General features: G+C 48.0%; 1 protein-coding gene across 7 annotated transcripts in view; it reads right to left on the minus strand.

The window, feature by feature from the left end:
• DAG1 (dystroglycan 1) overlaps nucleotides 1–15,373 on the minus strand; it is a 52,494-nt gene that overhangs the window by 19,702 nt on the left and 17,419 nt on the right. The window contains exon 4 of one of the 7 annotated variants that reach the window (XM_065687686.1): nucleotides 13,459–13,557. The exons of 5 other annotated variants lie outside the window; for them this stretch is intronic. The gene's annotated coding sequence lies outside the window, so the exon portion shown is untranslated. Of the gene's footprint in view, nucleotides 1–807; nucleotides 921–13,458; nucleotides 13,558–15,373 lie in introns of those variants that run through there. One more of the 7 variants, XM_065687692.1, reaches the window with a different exon arrangement.

The following is a 15,373-nucleotide window of genomic DNA, read 5'->3' on the forward strand; positions in this document are numbered from 1 at the left end:
CAAATGTTCAAGTTAGTCCTGAATTTCAGGATGTTTTGCTCCGTCTGATCTTCTGAAAGAACCAACTTTCTCTTTATCCTCCTGCTTCTGTGAGAGATCTTTTGGTCTCAAGTTTGAGCCTCCAGAGTGTTGGATGAAACATCAAAGTCAGCACCAACATCTGTTTCAGTCCTAGCACTCAGTGCATTTGCCAATGTTGATGCCTAATCTCCAGTGCCAAACCCCCCATCTTGGAGACACAGAGCTGGGCCTGCTTGGTGAAGTTATGTTGATATGATGCTGCACTCGATATGATGCTGACTTGTCAAGACAATGCTGGAGCTTGCTCCTTCTCCATGCAGCTACAAGGCCCGCTGACATGTTAAGGACACACTCTATCTTCATGATTCAGGAACACAGAACAGTGCAGCCAGAATATGAGAAGAAAGGACTGAGAGCAGGACAAAGTAGCTACTCCAGCCACGCATCTTCCCAGAGACCTTGCCTTCTGCCCACCACAAGATCAGCAGGATGGGGCCCGGGGAAGCATCCCAGCAGCAGGAGCATGGCTGCCCAGAAACCACTCCTCCTCCTTGGCCGATTATGCTGCCACCACTTCAGCAAGAACCAGTGAAAGTGAAGTCTCTGTCCAACTACATCTAATCCAATTGCTGAAGCACACAATCACATCACTGGGCTGAGGTAATTAATCACTGCCAGCATATTAATGCCACTGAGCCCAGCGCACAGAAAGCTCAAGTAACCGATGTGCGATTCTCTACTCCAGATAAGAAGGTATTTAGGAGAGTTCAGAGGAATCTCACTTACCTGATTGCTTATTTACCAATATCTTCATTAAAAGGAGCTTTAAACAAGTGGCCGTTCTCTGAGGAAGCAAACTCAGGCTTGGCTAAACAGGGCCAGTGCAACTTTCCAGAACAGAGTTATTGTCTCTGCACAGATCTCTTGTGCGTGTTTCCACAGGAGGATCTCTGGGCAAGTCTTGTCAGCTGCCGCGCGGCTGCGTGTCAAGGCAGAGAGCAGGAGGAATGATGAAACCCGGCGTCACCGGCCCGGCACACAAAGGTGGCACTCTGCCGTGCACGCTCCCCGGCCCAGAACGCGACAGCACACACCGGCGGAGCCTGGGAATGGGGGCAGGAGGGACAAACAGCTTGGAGGCAGCACGTCTGGGCAGAGCAACCCATCACCAAGTTTCTGAACTAAGAGATACAGACTCCTCAAGGCTAAGAGCATGCCCGTCAGCAAGTTTGACACATTACATGCACAAAGGACACTCTGGAGCATGAAATTTAGGAAACAGTTTCCGCGCTTGCCCAGCTCTGGACGTACCCTGAAGCACAGGCAGCATTTCCTCCAACAGCCTGTGTTATAAGCAAGGGAAACCTGCTGAAAATAACTTTGGGGATTATTTCCAACCTCAATGGCTTCAGCCATGTATGTTCACAGATGGCAACCCAGCTGCAGGCTGCTGCACCCAGGATAAGTTATGGAAAGGGAGGTACAGGAGGGCAACTGCACGGGGATGCATTCATCACACACAGACTGACCTGCAGGCAGCTGCTGCAAGAGAACAGGCAAGAAGGCAGAAGGAAGATTCACTGCTAGTGTAGTTCCCTGCTCAGAGCAACAGCATCCTGTCCCTATGGTACTGACCAGGCATCAACAGTGACTGTAGCTTTACACCAAGACTGGCTGTCTCTCTAAATGGCAAGTTCATTCACAAGGTTTTGGCTTAATGCAACAATCACTGGTACCTGTTTAGAGCCAGCCGTACATCAAACTCAAAGTAGCAGCCAGCTCAGCATCAGAGATCAGACTGAAGAGAAAGCTGCTTTAGGGGAGAGCCCAGAGGAGTGCTCTGGCAGCCTCTTGCACCCTCTGTCCCTTGCAGCCAGTTGACAAGCTTGCTGCCATTAGCTGGTCACCTCAAACACCATCAGTCCAGCAAGTACAAGCTAAGCTGCGCTCAATTCTTCACCCTAGAATTGCATTGCAACACACTTCTGCAGATATGCCCACCTTGTATTGTCACCAAGCTAATCAACCAACAGACTTGACACCTAGCTCAAAGGACATACACACAGAAAAGATGCTGCTTCTCAGTCTTGTCCCTTCCTGTATTTGCGCATTGCTCGTCTCCAGCACATCTGGTGTCAGTAACAGGAAACCCTGACACTGAAAAAAATCCTGGGGAAAAAAACCCAAACCCAAACAAAACCAAACCAGCAGTGCTAAAATTGTGTGCTGGGCAGGGAAGTGAGCAGCACACTCCTGCTGATGGGGAGCTCTGCTGCAAACTGTCACTGACTTGTTGCTTCACGTCACGCACGCCACAAGCAGCTTCATGAAGCCTGAACGGGAAGTGGTCACAGCAATCAGCACCTCACAGCGGGTTTTTGGTAAAGCACCAAAATATTGAACTTTCCTGTAGCTAAGAGGAAGCTTTCTACTAACTTCCATTACCTTTTGTGTGAAAACTACAGTTTATGCCACTGAGGAGGAATGAAGCCGTCCCACACCCCTCTCATTTGTGCATCTCGTGTCTCCCCCCTTGGCCAACAAAACCTGCTCGTGGCTCTCTTCCAGCCTGGGACCAGAGGCACTGACGGATGCCTCTGCTCCAAGTACTGAGCGAGCAGCTATGGCAAGGTGGACTTCTCACCACCCAGCACAGGCTTTGTGTTCATGAGGACATACGATCTCCAGCCCCTCCTGCAGAGCAAATGTAGAGGCAGCTCCAAGATAGAAAAGATGCAAAAAGCAGAATTCTCCTTTCGCCCTTCCCCGTATCACATCTGCCTGTCCAGAAGCTGGGCCACCATACTGTCCTTCCCAGCCTGGGACTCTGCTCTCAGGAAGACTTCTTGCCCTGGCAAAGGTAAGCACACAGGATATGCTCCTGGTATCCCCCCGCCTCGAGCAAGAGCTGTGCAGGTGAGTAAACAGCATCAGCAGCTCCTGGAGTCCCAGCCAGAGTACTCCTACAGAGCTATGTGCAAGGGGCACTGCAGAAACATCAAGGACACCAGAGCGTTTTACTTTCCCTGCAGAGTATATTTCCCTCACAAGGTGCAGTGATCAGACTTCTGGAGGCAAGCACCTTCCCCAGCCTTCTGCAGCCCCAAGGAGGCAGGAGAGGATTATTGTGGTACTCACAAGCACCTCTAGACTACACACTTGCACACCAACCTGACATTTGCTGGCAGACCATGTGGATGTCCCACTGCTTGTCAATCCTGCAGCATGTGCGCCACTTGTCCTACGCTTGAGCCATGCCCCAAACAGCCGCTGTGCCTGACCCGCCGCAGTGACCGGCAGCTGCAGATTTTGGCTAGACAAGACTTCTGGCTCTTGGATGAAAGCTTCAGCAACCACAATCAATCCCTTCCTCCCACTTAGTTATTCCCAGACAGCCAACTCAGATTGTATCTTCAAGTGCATTCAGTTGAAAGGAAACTCAGATATTATCTTCCCAAGTATTTAGAAGGCCTCAGAGATCATTTTTTCCCTGTAATTACAAACATCACAGCCAGGTAGAACTGCCATTTTCCTGGCTGCTGGCAGCAAGCAAATTAGGATATGAATCCCCACCAACAAGCCAAAGCAGTGACAGCTTCACCAGTGCAGCTCCATATGCCTTGCATCTTTTGAGCCAGCCCTGTCACAAGGGAGGGCTGGTGGAGAAAGGTGATGGGGATCAAAGGTATAAAATGGATCCTTCCTGGAAGAAGCCAGCAGAGAACAAAGTGAGATGGGACAATTTCATGGAAGGCAGAGTTACCAGGGCAGCATTTCTGGCTCAACCAGCACTGTGTGACAGATAGCAGGGTCCAAGGATGGCATGCAGTCAAACTATGGCTCGCATTCCTCTCCAGGCATCTTCTCCCGGCTGTTACTGGAAAGGGCACAGAGGCTAAATATACAGCTATAGCAGGGCAGGGGAAGGGTCTGTCTGGCAAAAGGCATGCAGTTTAATGTGTATTTGGCTTCATTTGGATTTCTAGTGTGTAGCCAGCCAGAGCAAGCCCCTAAAACTCTACTACTAGTAACTCCTGGTTTTGTCTAGAAACAGAGCGAGAGTGTAAAAATCAGAGTATTTATGTCTGTGCTTAAGGGAATGTAAGCTAAAGCTAGTACTAAAATCCACAGGAAATTAAACTACAAAAGGTTAAAAAAAGAACAAACCAACAAACCCAAAACAAGAGCTCTTTCCACACAAATGCCATAAAAATGCATATTTTGAGTATAAACACAACATGTGTTTTATGTGTGTATATATACACATGCACACAAGATGTAGTAAAAACCAGAACTCAAAGCATCAGGATAAAATAGGTATTTCTGACCCTAAATTTCTTCTTTGTAAGGAAAGCTTCGTATCTTTGTTGGACATTAATTCTGATGAAGACCATGGTGTTAGAGAAGAGCGTTTCAGCAGAAGCCATCCAGGACAGAGGACACCAAGGCTGGCAGAGACCAAGGCTGGCAGCAGAGACCAAAGCACTGTTCCGAAATATCAGAGCAATTTTAATTTGGACCATGACAGAGTTATCTCTGTGGTTCGCATACACAACGCAGACCAGTCCCCATGACAGTGCACTCAGATTTGAGGAGCACTAATTACTAGAAACATTGGAAGTAGAAGATAGAGGACTCTTGAGATAAATTCCTAGGCCCTCCATAGGCTCACTGTGCCATAGCAGCTTGTGTTCACTGAAGTCTTGATTCTAGGCTTTCTAGAAACAATTTGCACAGGGGGCCAACTGGCTTCCAAGTGAATTTGGCAGGTACAAAGCCAAGTTTTATGTAGCTTTAAAGCTAAATGTGGATGTTTTTACCAAAATACAAGTCTTCAGGTGCACAAAGATGAGCCCAGACTGTCTCTCAGCCATCCCATCCATGAAAGGCACAAAGGATAACTACTAAAATAGCAAAGTACACTTTCACCCAGCTGGAAAGCTGGTTTCTATCAAAGATGCTGCTTCGGAAAAGGGTTTAAACCAAAGCACCACCATGGACGGGCGAGCACAGTCTTTCCTTCACCCCATGCTCCAAAGGGACAAAATCATCCACACGCCTCCAGCAGCACCTGAAATCTCAGCTGAAGCCTGGAAAAATACTTCTTCCCTAAGCTGCTCTGCTGTACTATGTAGATGTTCTCTTCAGATGTAGTCATGAGCACTGAAACTGATGAGGCTAAAAAGATTTGCATCTCTTGCTTGATTTCTTAATTGAATTAAAGGCTGAACAAAAACCCTTATTGAGCCTTCAGAGAACCGACATGGAAGAGAAACGACGAATATCCTAATTGCAGAGGAAGCTTCCACTGGACATTTTGTCTTATTAAGAACTAAAGAGTACACACAAAAAGGGAAAGACACGGAGGGATGAACTCTCATTTCTAGCTAGGCAGGAAATCTTACTGAAGTTTCTGCCATAGTGTGGCTTTCAGAGCACATTGTACAAGTCACACAGAGGAGTGTGGTGAGCTTTGGCACGTCCTTCTAGCCAAAACTCTCCCACCCACTCTATTTTTTTACTGAATAACAAAGGTATAGAGCTCTTTCTGTCAAATTAGCAAGTAGAAGCTTAGAGGGGTGAAGGACAGTCCTGAAAATCACCTTCTTAAGAAACCTGATCATAATTCCAAATCCTCTTCTGCAGGAAAGCCTTCCGAGGCTCCAGCTCTGGTGGTACACCTGAGCCTGGCCAGAGTGCTTGTGGCAGGACACTCACCCATATTTTGACCTGGGAATGGCAGAGTACTTTTCTCATCACCAGCACAGCAATGAGAACAGCATTCAGGCTCTCCTGGGATATGCCAGCAAAGCAGCCACCAGGCAAGCATCATCTTTGCTAATGGTTCTGAAACAGGCAGGGAACTGCAGGAGCACCCAGAGCAGGCAGTTTGGGCAGGAGTTCCTCCAGTGAGAGGAACAAACAGCCCAAAGGCTGCAGGCACTAAATACAGGTCTGAAAATACGGAAAACTTGATGGAGGTTTTGTACTCAGAGACTCGCCTCAAAATGCTGTTTGGTTGCAGTCTTTTGTGGAGAGGCAGCCGCATTCCAAGGGTTTATAATCACCTTCTGGGAATTCCACAAAATTCCTCAGATAATGAAATATTTCGAGCAAGTCCTTGAAAGTGTTTAAGCACCATAACTTCCTACAGGTTGATATCACTAAGCTCAGGACTGGAAGGCAAGGATCAGGCGTTCTTCCCTGACTGCCAGGCACAAGATCTGCTGCTCCTACCAAAGGGGGGTAAAGCACAAATGGCTGACATGAAGTGGATGTACAAAACAAGGCAAGCAACACCAACAAAAAGCCATTTTCAGCACTTCAGTTACGTATGCAGCATCATTTATATCCTTTGTGGCAGCGTAACTAAGGGCAGACACATTCTGTTTAGAAACATCCCGCTGTTCCATTGGCTTTACCACCCCACCCTACAACTCCAAGCCAAGGCATTAAGATTCGACTTTATGGAGTTGCTCAGCCCTTATTTATTACTCAGCTAGCAAGACTGCCACAGCTCTTCATTTAAATCTGTTTACCACCCAGTGATTTATGCAGAGCACCCAGGGCATCAGCCATGGACCTGCAACTTTTGATGTTTCTCATGAAATTTATTCTAAATACTTCTCGGCAGAATGAGATATAAATGATCCAACCTTAACCATCAAGCATAAAATGGGAAAGCTGCAGAATGAAGCAGCACTGCTCCCATGCCACAGAGGCAGAGAAAGCTTCTGGAGGAGGAATTAACTCACTAAAGATCAGCAGCTTCTAGCTGGGCAGCACATTCCTTTAAACCCACAGAAATTCAGGAATCACCATAAACCATCAAAGGGACAAGCTCTTCCTGCAGGTACACATTTTTATAGATGCCTTCTCCTCTTGCTAGAGAGCAGGGTGCAAAGGGCTGGACTGCTTCAGTAGAACTGCTCCTCACACTAATCTGTGGCCTCAGCTTTTGATCACACAGTAAGTGCAACAAAGATCACTGATGGCACAAGCTTACTGAGGCAGAAGGACAGTGAGTGGCTTCACAGGTCCATCTGCTTCCCAACTGCTTTGGTGCAAGAAGATTGATCTAAATGAAAAAGCAAAGACAAGCACCTTAAAAAAGACAAGACAGTGACAGAATCTGCACCACATTTCTGCAGCATTAATTTCACTGTTGTCTTTCAGTTAAATTATCTTGTTTACCTGCACTATGTAATTAAAAAATATCCCTCATCTGGTTTTGACCATGGCCTTAGTGGCTTCAGCCACAGGAGCAGGAAGGCTGGAGCTGCTCATCACAAGTCCACCAATGCAGAAACAGCTCCAGCTTTTCTCCCCACCCTGCTCTGGTATGGAGAAACCAGGAGACAAGTTGAATTATTTCAAGGAGAGACCAAACTACTTCACTGGAAGGCATATCAGTGGGATTTAGGCTTTCTTAAACAAAAGCATTCTGCCCCATCCACATGGATACAGGACGCATTCAGTCACAGCGCTCACTGCTTACATCAGGAACGGTGCATTAAGGGTCTGTCCAAAAAGGGCCAGAGAAGCAAGCCTGCTACACACAAAGCCAGCACGATGGACTAAATATATTGCAGGGCAACATGGTCCCTCTGCAAGCAGCGCAGCACAGCACTGCAAAAGAAGCTTCAAAGATTGCTCCAAGCAATCCCCCTGCAGCAATGCCAAATGCAAACATCCTGTCATTCCCAGTACCCAAATTCCACAAACAAGAAAGTCCAAAGGACTTAAAAATAGGATCAAACCGTCCTGCTCAGGCACCAGACAGTTATTTAAAACTGGGACCCGAGGACAAACTGGATAAGGGCATAGTGCCCACAGGAAAAAGGAGAGGCAGGGAGACAGCAAGGACAAGACAACGAAAACTGATGGATTTCTTCCATAAGCAGCCACAGTACTCACGTAGTGTAACACATCTGTGACAGTTAACTAGCTGGCATGGCATCTGGTATCAGTCCTAAAAAAACAGTCCCAAGGATGTGCCACAGCACAAAAATCCAGTAATTTCTCCCTTCCTCACAGGAAATCTGTCCTGTACAGGTCAGAGGGGTTGAAAACGAGACCTGCATGTTTTTGAGAGGAACATCACTCCCCCAAATTACAGCTTATTTCCAACAGGGTGAGTGCAGGCTGCATCCCTCTGTTTTGACTTGCCACTGCAGTTTTACACAGAAGGACTGCGCTCTGCATTCCCAGCACAATGACTTTGTGTCCCACTGCTTCCTTGGTGACAGTCCGGATGGTGAAGGGACAGCAGCATGGACTCAGAGCTGCACACAAACATAGAAGATGGTAATGCTTACCCTCCTCCTGCTCAAGTGAGCAGATTAAAACATGAATTTAAGCTGTAAAGAGGAAAAAAAAAAAAGAAATAAGAAGATGGGCCAGATCCTGTACTGACTTCTTTCCCAGTGCAGAGTAACAAGGCAAAGCATGTGATGATGGCTACCTACTCCCTCTACAAGAATCCCAGGAATGGGGACAAAGTCATTACAGCTCCTATGTATGAAGCAGCAAAACAACTGGATGCCATTCTGAGGCAAGAAGGAAAATTAAATCAGTTCAAGCCTCTCTGATCCAAGCATCAACTCTTCTTGCTCACTACATGTGCTTTGGATATCCCAAAACCACTGTCCCCTTTGTGTCTGTATTTCTTAGCCAAGTTTGGCATACTCAAGACTTCATAATCCTTTGCAACAGCAGTGCCTCTATGCCCATACTTTCATTACTTCAAGCTCTACTCCCATAGAGCCATCTTTTCTCCCTCAAGGCACCCAGAACAGAGCAGAACCCAGCCCTAGGCACAGTCTGTGCTGACCCCAGGAGAGAAATGAGGATAACCCCACTTCCCAACTCAACAACCCATAAAAGTCCTAAGTGTTCCTGAGAGCATCTAGAGCCTGTAACAGCCGAAAAATACATTTGTCCTTAATCACTCCAAGTCTTTTCTTCTCAATCTACCCCCCAAGTCACTCTTGCTTTGATTTCTGCTCAGCACTGCCTGTTCTTCATTAACAGTGTGATGCCCAAATACCAGCAATTAGTTTAAGAGGTCATTGCATTACCAGCACCCACTGGACACTCCTTGCTGCTCACACAGGCTGTTCTTAGATACAGGTAAATCCGAAACACTTCCCAGAAAAACCTGATGGTTCATTGGTATCAAATGGCATAGGAGAACATAAACAGTTCAGCAAGAGCATATGGGCCGTATGAAGAGAGATGCTCAAGCACCACAGAAAAAACGCAGCCTTGGAGTTGCAGAGAGGCCGTTAAGCTCTGAAGGTGTGTTGTTCAGCTTGCCTTCGCTTCACAGTGCTGCTGCAGATGTGAGGAAACAATTAAACTGCTTATCACAGTATGTCCCATTCAGCCTCCAGAACCGGAGAGCAATTCCAATCCCCAGGTGGCAAGCGCAGCAATTAGGTACCCAATTATGTGCACCAAAGCTTTGCTTATGTTGTTTTACTTCAGTAGTTATATAGTATTTCCTTGGCTTACTGTCACTAAAAGACTTTAAACCCAGAAACAACCTGTAAGGTCTCAGCTGAGACCTGGCTGCACGTTGTATGGCACGCAGAAGCGTCCAGATGTGGGCAAGTGACTTCCAAGTCATTCAGCAGAGCCTATTACGAAGCCTGGTCACAGCCATCATCATTTCCTCACCTGGAGGGGCTAGGCTTAAAGTTTTAAACTAAAACCACAGTTACACTGCAGCCAGGCTCAGCCTCCAGCTCCATCTCGGGAGAGCAGCTCTGGATTGGCACTTGAGCCTCTTCTGGACTTAATAATGGGCTGTCGGGGGAAAATGTGGTTTAGCAGCTCAGGCCATCCCTTATAAAGCAGAGACACCATGCCAAAAATAAGCTGGCTTACTAGTTAGAGTGACCAACCGCTCACTTAGTCTCTGATGATCAACGCCCTGTCTGCACCACAGCATCACCACCCTCACCGGCTGCACACACAGGACAGGAGAGGATACTCCCTCCACGAAGGTGTTTCACATAAAGCAGTTAGCTGTTTTTAAAGCAGTAGATGGTCAGGACTCTTTTGCCAGCCTCCCCAGAGGAAACATTTTCTTCCAGCTCAGACAAGGTCTCTAGTGCAGCTTTGCTGCATCTGCAGCCCTTTCTGCTGAAGGGGCTGGGCTCCCCCGGCAGTTCCGTACCTGGCACTTCCCAAAGTCATGTACGACAATAGCTACAACAGCTGGTCAGCAGCTGTGGGGAGAAAAATCACTGTAATGTTCAAGAATGATGCAGTTTTGGGACTTCTCAAATATAATCATAAATTCGGTGCTATCCTCCAAAGGCCTTTGCTACCCTATTGCAGCAAAGCCCAGAGCAAACAAAACTATATTACAGAACTAAAGCACCTTCCACAAAAAAACAAGGAAAAACCAAACTTTGAGAGATGCCTGGTGCCTCCCACTGCAGGGCAGCTGCAGGAGACAGGCTGCCTCTCAGTTATTCTTCAAAACCTTATGCCAGCTGGAAGGTTTGCCCATTAGGCTGAGCCTAACCGCCCCCCTCCCAACAGCACACGATGTTGCTCTAAGATAACACAGACAATACCCAAAACATCAAGGTTAAAAAGTGAGTTTAAAAAAGTCAGAATACCTGAGAATTAAGGTTGTCCATGAGCTGGTCACAGGAAGCACCACAATTCACTCCTATTCTTCACCCTTATTCCAGCTCCTTGTTTTCTCTCTCTCTCTCTGAGACAGGCAAGCCTTTCACCTATCCATAGCTGTCAGCAAGCAGCCCAGGAGAGACAGGGCAGGATCCTGCTCTAGGGCTGCGGTGGCCCCAGTGGCAGCACCTCCCTTCTTCCCTCCCACCCTCAGCAGTGATTCGGCCCCTCGGGCTGGGCTGGAAAAGGCACAGGCCAGGATCTTTGTGAACCTTAACTGGTCAGATCAAGTCTATAAAGCACTGGTGAACTGGGAGCCTTTCAGGCGCCTGTAACCTGATAAGATACATGAGATAGAGGGCATTTTTGCTGGAGAGGAGATGGCACATCCTTGCTGCCAACCTTCCATTGTGCCAGGCCAAGTACCTATCAATGCAGGCAGTTAGGTCCTGTTTGGTGTTTTAAATGCTGACAACCTAAAGCTGCCTTGGCTGGGTTTTTTCTCCTTTAACTCTTGGAAATGACTCTACTGCTTTTGATGAAAACCCCAAACAAAGCCTGAGGCAGGCACACAGCATGGGAAATTCCAGTGCAAGCAATTAAGTTCAAGAGTTAAATGCAACTCCACAGTCAGTCAGTCAGTCTCTTCTCTGCAACAGTAGTGTCACTGCAACTGGTGTGGCCAGGACACTCACTGCTCCTTCACACAGGCCTGTCAAGGAAGGGCTACCACAGCGGCTAATGCAGGCTACCCCACACCCAGCGACAGACTGAATCCACTCCAAATGGGAATGAGTTCAGGGAAGTCCTGCAAGAGTGAGCTCTGGCCAAATCACTTCAACTGGGAGGCAACTCCTTTGGAACGTGCTAAGGGGTTTACAGCATCTGGACGTGCGTGCTCCGATGCTACGCCCTGCTCCATCCCAGCCTCCGATGGACAATTCCCCTTGAAGGCAGCTCCATGGGAACATCACTCACGGGCTGACCCACTTCCAGCCATGAGGCAAGCAGAGTGAAGAGGTGCCTCCTTGGGATGCTGGTTTCCAACCGGTCCATGATCGAGGTGGCACACAGAATGCACTTAGGTGGCAGCACAATGGCACTGTGATTAGCATCACTCCTCCTAAAACTGGTACCTTCTAGACTACAGACTCTAGACTATATCAAAACCTGAAGGAAGCACCTCCCAACGCCTGAGCAGAGGTTGAAAGTATCATTTTGCTGCTGCAAGAAGTTATGTTCCTGAGATCTTTTCTCAGTGCCATAGTGCTGCCTGCTCCGTCATGCTCACTGCTTTTTTCTCCTTGAGAAAGCTATTTCTTTCTTCCACTGCGCTTACACAAAAACCAAGAAACAATCTGAAGAAAAACTGATAAGAGGACTCGTGCCTTCATTTTATTTTATTTTTTAAAGATACCGGCTATCTACATCAGCAGTGTCCTTATGAAGGTACTGGAAATGGGTGCCCCAAGGCACTGCAGGCAACAGCACTTTCCAGACCAGCTGAAGTAACCTAGCAAAACACCCCACAAGTCATTGAAGGAGAGGTCTAATCACATCACCTACAAGTCTATAGCTTATTGTGGGTATTGCAAGCACCAGCACACAAAACAGGAGTGCATCCGAAGCACTGGGATAACTCATGCTCTGACACAAGCTCATCAGCTGGAATGAAAGTTTTAGAGGCTGAGGAAAGCATCCATAATGTCACTTGTGACAGCAGGTTTGCTCTGCTTGTAACATACCCTGCCAACACACCCCGGAAAAGCTGCTTAGAGATCAACCGATAAGGGCTTTTCACCATTCAGCCTGTTACTTCATGTAAATCAGGTTGTCCTGCTACAAAAAGGCATCTCCATATGAAGAGCAAGGTGTTCAAAAAATCCAGAGCAGCCTCATCTACACAAGTTTAAGAGGTACTCTCACCAGGGCTGAATCCCTTCAAACCATAACCCCCCCACGACCAGAAGGTCCTGCTCCCTTTTCTATGGGTGCAGTTCTGCACTCCAGAGCTGCAGACTGCTCACACACTTGTCAATGCAGGTGATCTCCTCCAAGTATTGCCACCTCCAAACAGGGTTTTGTCCGCAGAAATAATTCCGGGCCCTTCTGAGATACGAGTCGTGTTTTGAAAAGCAACAGTGCATCAAATTCAATTAACTAATCGAGTCTGCCTTCTACTTGGGCAATGCAGAAGCCAGATTGCCCAGAGCCCATCCCCAAGATGTAACATGTTATTTACCAGGTTTGCTGCTGCCACCCTTCCAGTGGGTGACCTCGAGGGTCTGCCTGCACCCCACACTCCTCCCAGGTGCCTGGAGCAGGGAGTCCTGCACAGAGCATGCCACGATGCAGGAAAAAGATGGGAAAACTACACCGCTCTTATCTTGAACCCCAGTAGAGGCTGGAGGGTGTTGGAGAGGACACACACAAACCGAGCCAGAGGCAAACAGTAGCTCTTTAGAGGAATAAACCACTCGTCAGCCTGTCATGATTGATAAGTACATCTGCCAGTCCCCACCTGCTGTTCACATTCCTGGCATTTCTTTCTGCAGCATTTTCTCCCTGAGAAGGGACCCGCTGCTTATCAACTGCTGCAGAGGAGATTTAAAGGTAGCGAAACAGGCCCCAGCTTAAACAAAATGAAGAGATTTCAGGCCCCAAGCACACCAGTTTTTCTTGCATCACATCAGGGAGCCTGCTGCAGGGGGTTATTCCAGCAGCCCTAGAAGATTCAGAAACTTGTAATGGGTGTTAAGCACTCCCCTTTGCTCATTACTGCCATCATACCTCTATTAAATTCCTTGCAGATAAAGTAGGGGCTCCAGAAAATCTCTGTAGCCTCCAGCCATGCATGCCAAAGTCATTTTCTGTACTGGTCAACCACCCCTAGAACAAAAGGGAGATAAGGGTGAACACACGCCAACCTCTCCAGCAGGGTGAAGGCTTCACTGCCTTTCCCACAGCGGAGGGCTGATGAGCACAGACAGCCGGGAGGGCTGCAGGACAGCTGCTCACAGCAGTGACAGATAGTCCTGGGAATGAAGGAGCTGGAGTTCCGTTCTGCTCTTCAGCCCTGGACATGGGCTGGAGGTCTCTCCTTAGTTTTGACACAGCAAGAAGGTGAAGGAAAATAGACTGGTACAATTATAGTGGAGACTCTGAGCAGAAGGATGGAGCAGCTCTGCTCTGGAAACAGGCTGAGAGAGCTGGGCTGCTTCAGCCTGGAGAAGAGAAGGCTCCTTAAAGGGAGACCTTAGAGCAGCTCCAGTGCCTAAACGGGCTACAGGAAACCTGGAGAGGGGCTTTGGACAAGGGCCTGTAGGGACAGGCCAAGGGGAATGGCTTTAACCTGCCAGAGGGGAGACTGAGCTGAGCTCTTAGGCAGAAGCTCTTCCCTGTGAGGGTGCTGAGGCACTGGCACAGGGTGCCCAGAGAAGCTGCGGCTGCCCCATCCCTGGCAGTGCTCAAGGCCAGGTTGGACACAGGGGCTTGGAGCAAGCTGTGCCAGTGGAAGGGGTCCCTGCCTGTGACAGGGGGATGAGCTTTAGGGTCCCTTCCAACCCAAACCAGGCTGGGATTCTACGATTTTATGAACATAAGCCTCTGTGCTGTCAAAAGAAGAAAAAATAGCTCTGAGGTGCTCTCAAGAAGCTCAGTGTGTTTAAGATACCACCCTCTCTAACTATCAAATACCAAACTTAGCTATTAGGATCAAGTTTATTAAAGCACATACTCGTGCTGAAATCCTATCAGCTTGGTTGCTGCAGGGAGCCAAGGCAAAGGTAGGGTTCTGGAGTCCAGGAGCCCCAGCACCCATCTAAACATGATTTCCTTTCACTCAAAGATGGACACACACAACTGCAAACACACCTATGAGTTTTTGCTTTGGGAAGGAGGGAGAAGGCAGCAGGAAGTAAATGCAGCTTTTCCCATGAAACTGACCTGCAGTTTCAGACTGCAGTGGTTATTTCCATCTACAGGCAGACAGGGAGCGGTGCCTTTACAAACCAGGGTGAATGCCATATAAAAATGGACTTATCCTGGATGCTCCTGGGGACCAGCCCAGCCCCGAGAGCTGGGGCTCGCCAAGCAGGACCCCCCAAACTCCATGAGCACAGCTGGCTACACCCCTCTGCAGAACAGCTTCTCAACCAGTTCCTGAAGGTACTTCCCCAAGCTGCCATGCTCGCTGTGTCCAAGGAACCAGAAGTTAGCCGCGGTGAGAGAAAGGGAGGGCAAGCCAGGTGTGAGCAGCATTTGATTAGCTGGCTAATGGGTGCAGCTGTCCTCCGGTTTTACAGCTCTTGGAGGAAATTTAAACAGGAACTTTCTATAAATTAACTGCCCATAAAATGAGCATGTTTTCAACGCACCAGAAGGTCAGGAAAGGTCTGCTCAGCTCCCCGTTCCCAGGACACGGCAAACAGCCTCCACAGTTGGAGTTTCTCCTTCCGAAGCAGGAGAACATGGATTTAGCCTATGCAGTAGTGAGCTGGTGAAAGCACACTCATGAAGCAATCAAAGTCATTCTCGATTCACAGCAAGCTAATAATTTATGTTTCCCCTAAAATCCCCAATGCAATCCAGATGTTTAAGTAGACTTTGTCCCAGAAAGCAAACAATACAACGGCCTCGGAAAGACAGCCAAAGTCCTCTCAAGGCTGTTTGCTCTGCAGGAGCAACAAACACACTGATCTCAACT

Source organism: Lathamus discolor, chromosome 7 (genome assembly GCF_037157495.1).
Source record: "Lathamus discolor isolate bLatDis1 chromosome 7, bLatDis1.hap1, whole genome shotgun sequence".
Lineage (NCBI taxonomy): Eukaryota > Metazoa > Chordata > Aves > Psittaciformes > Psittacidae > Lathamus > Lathamus discolor.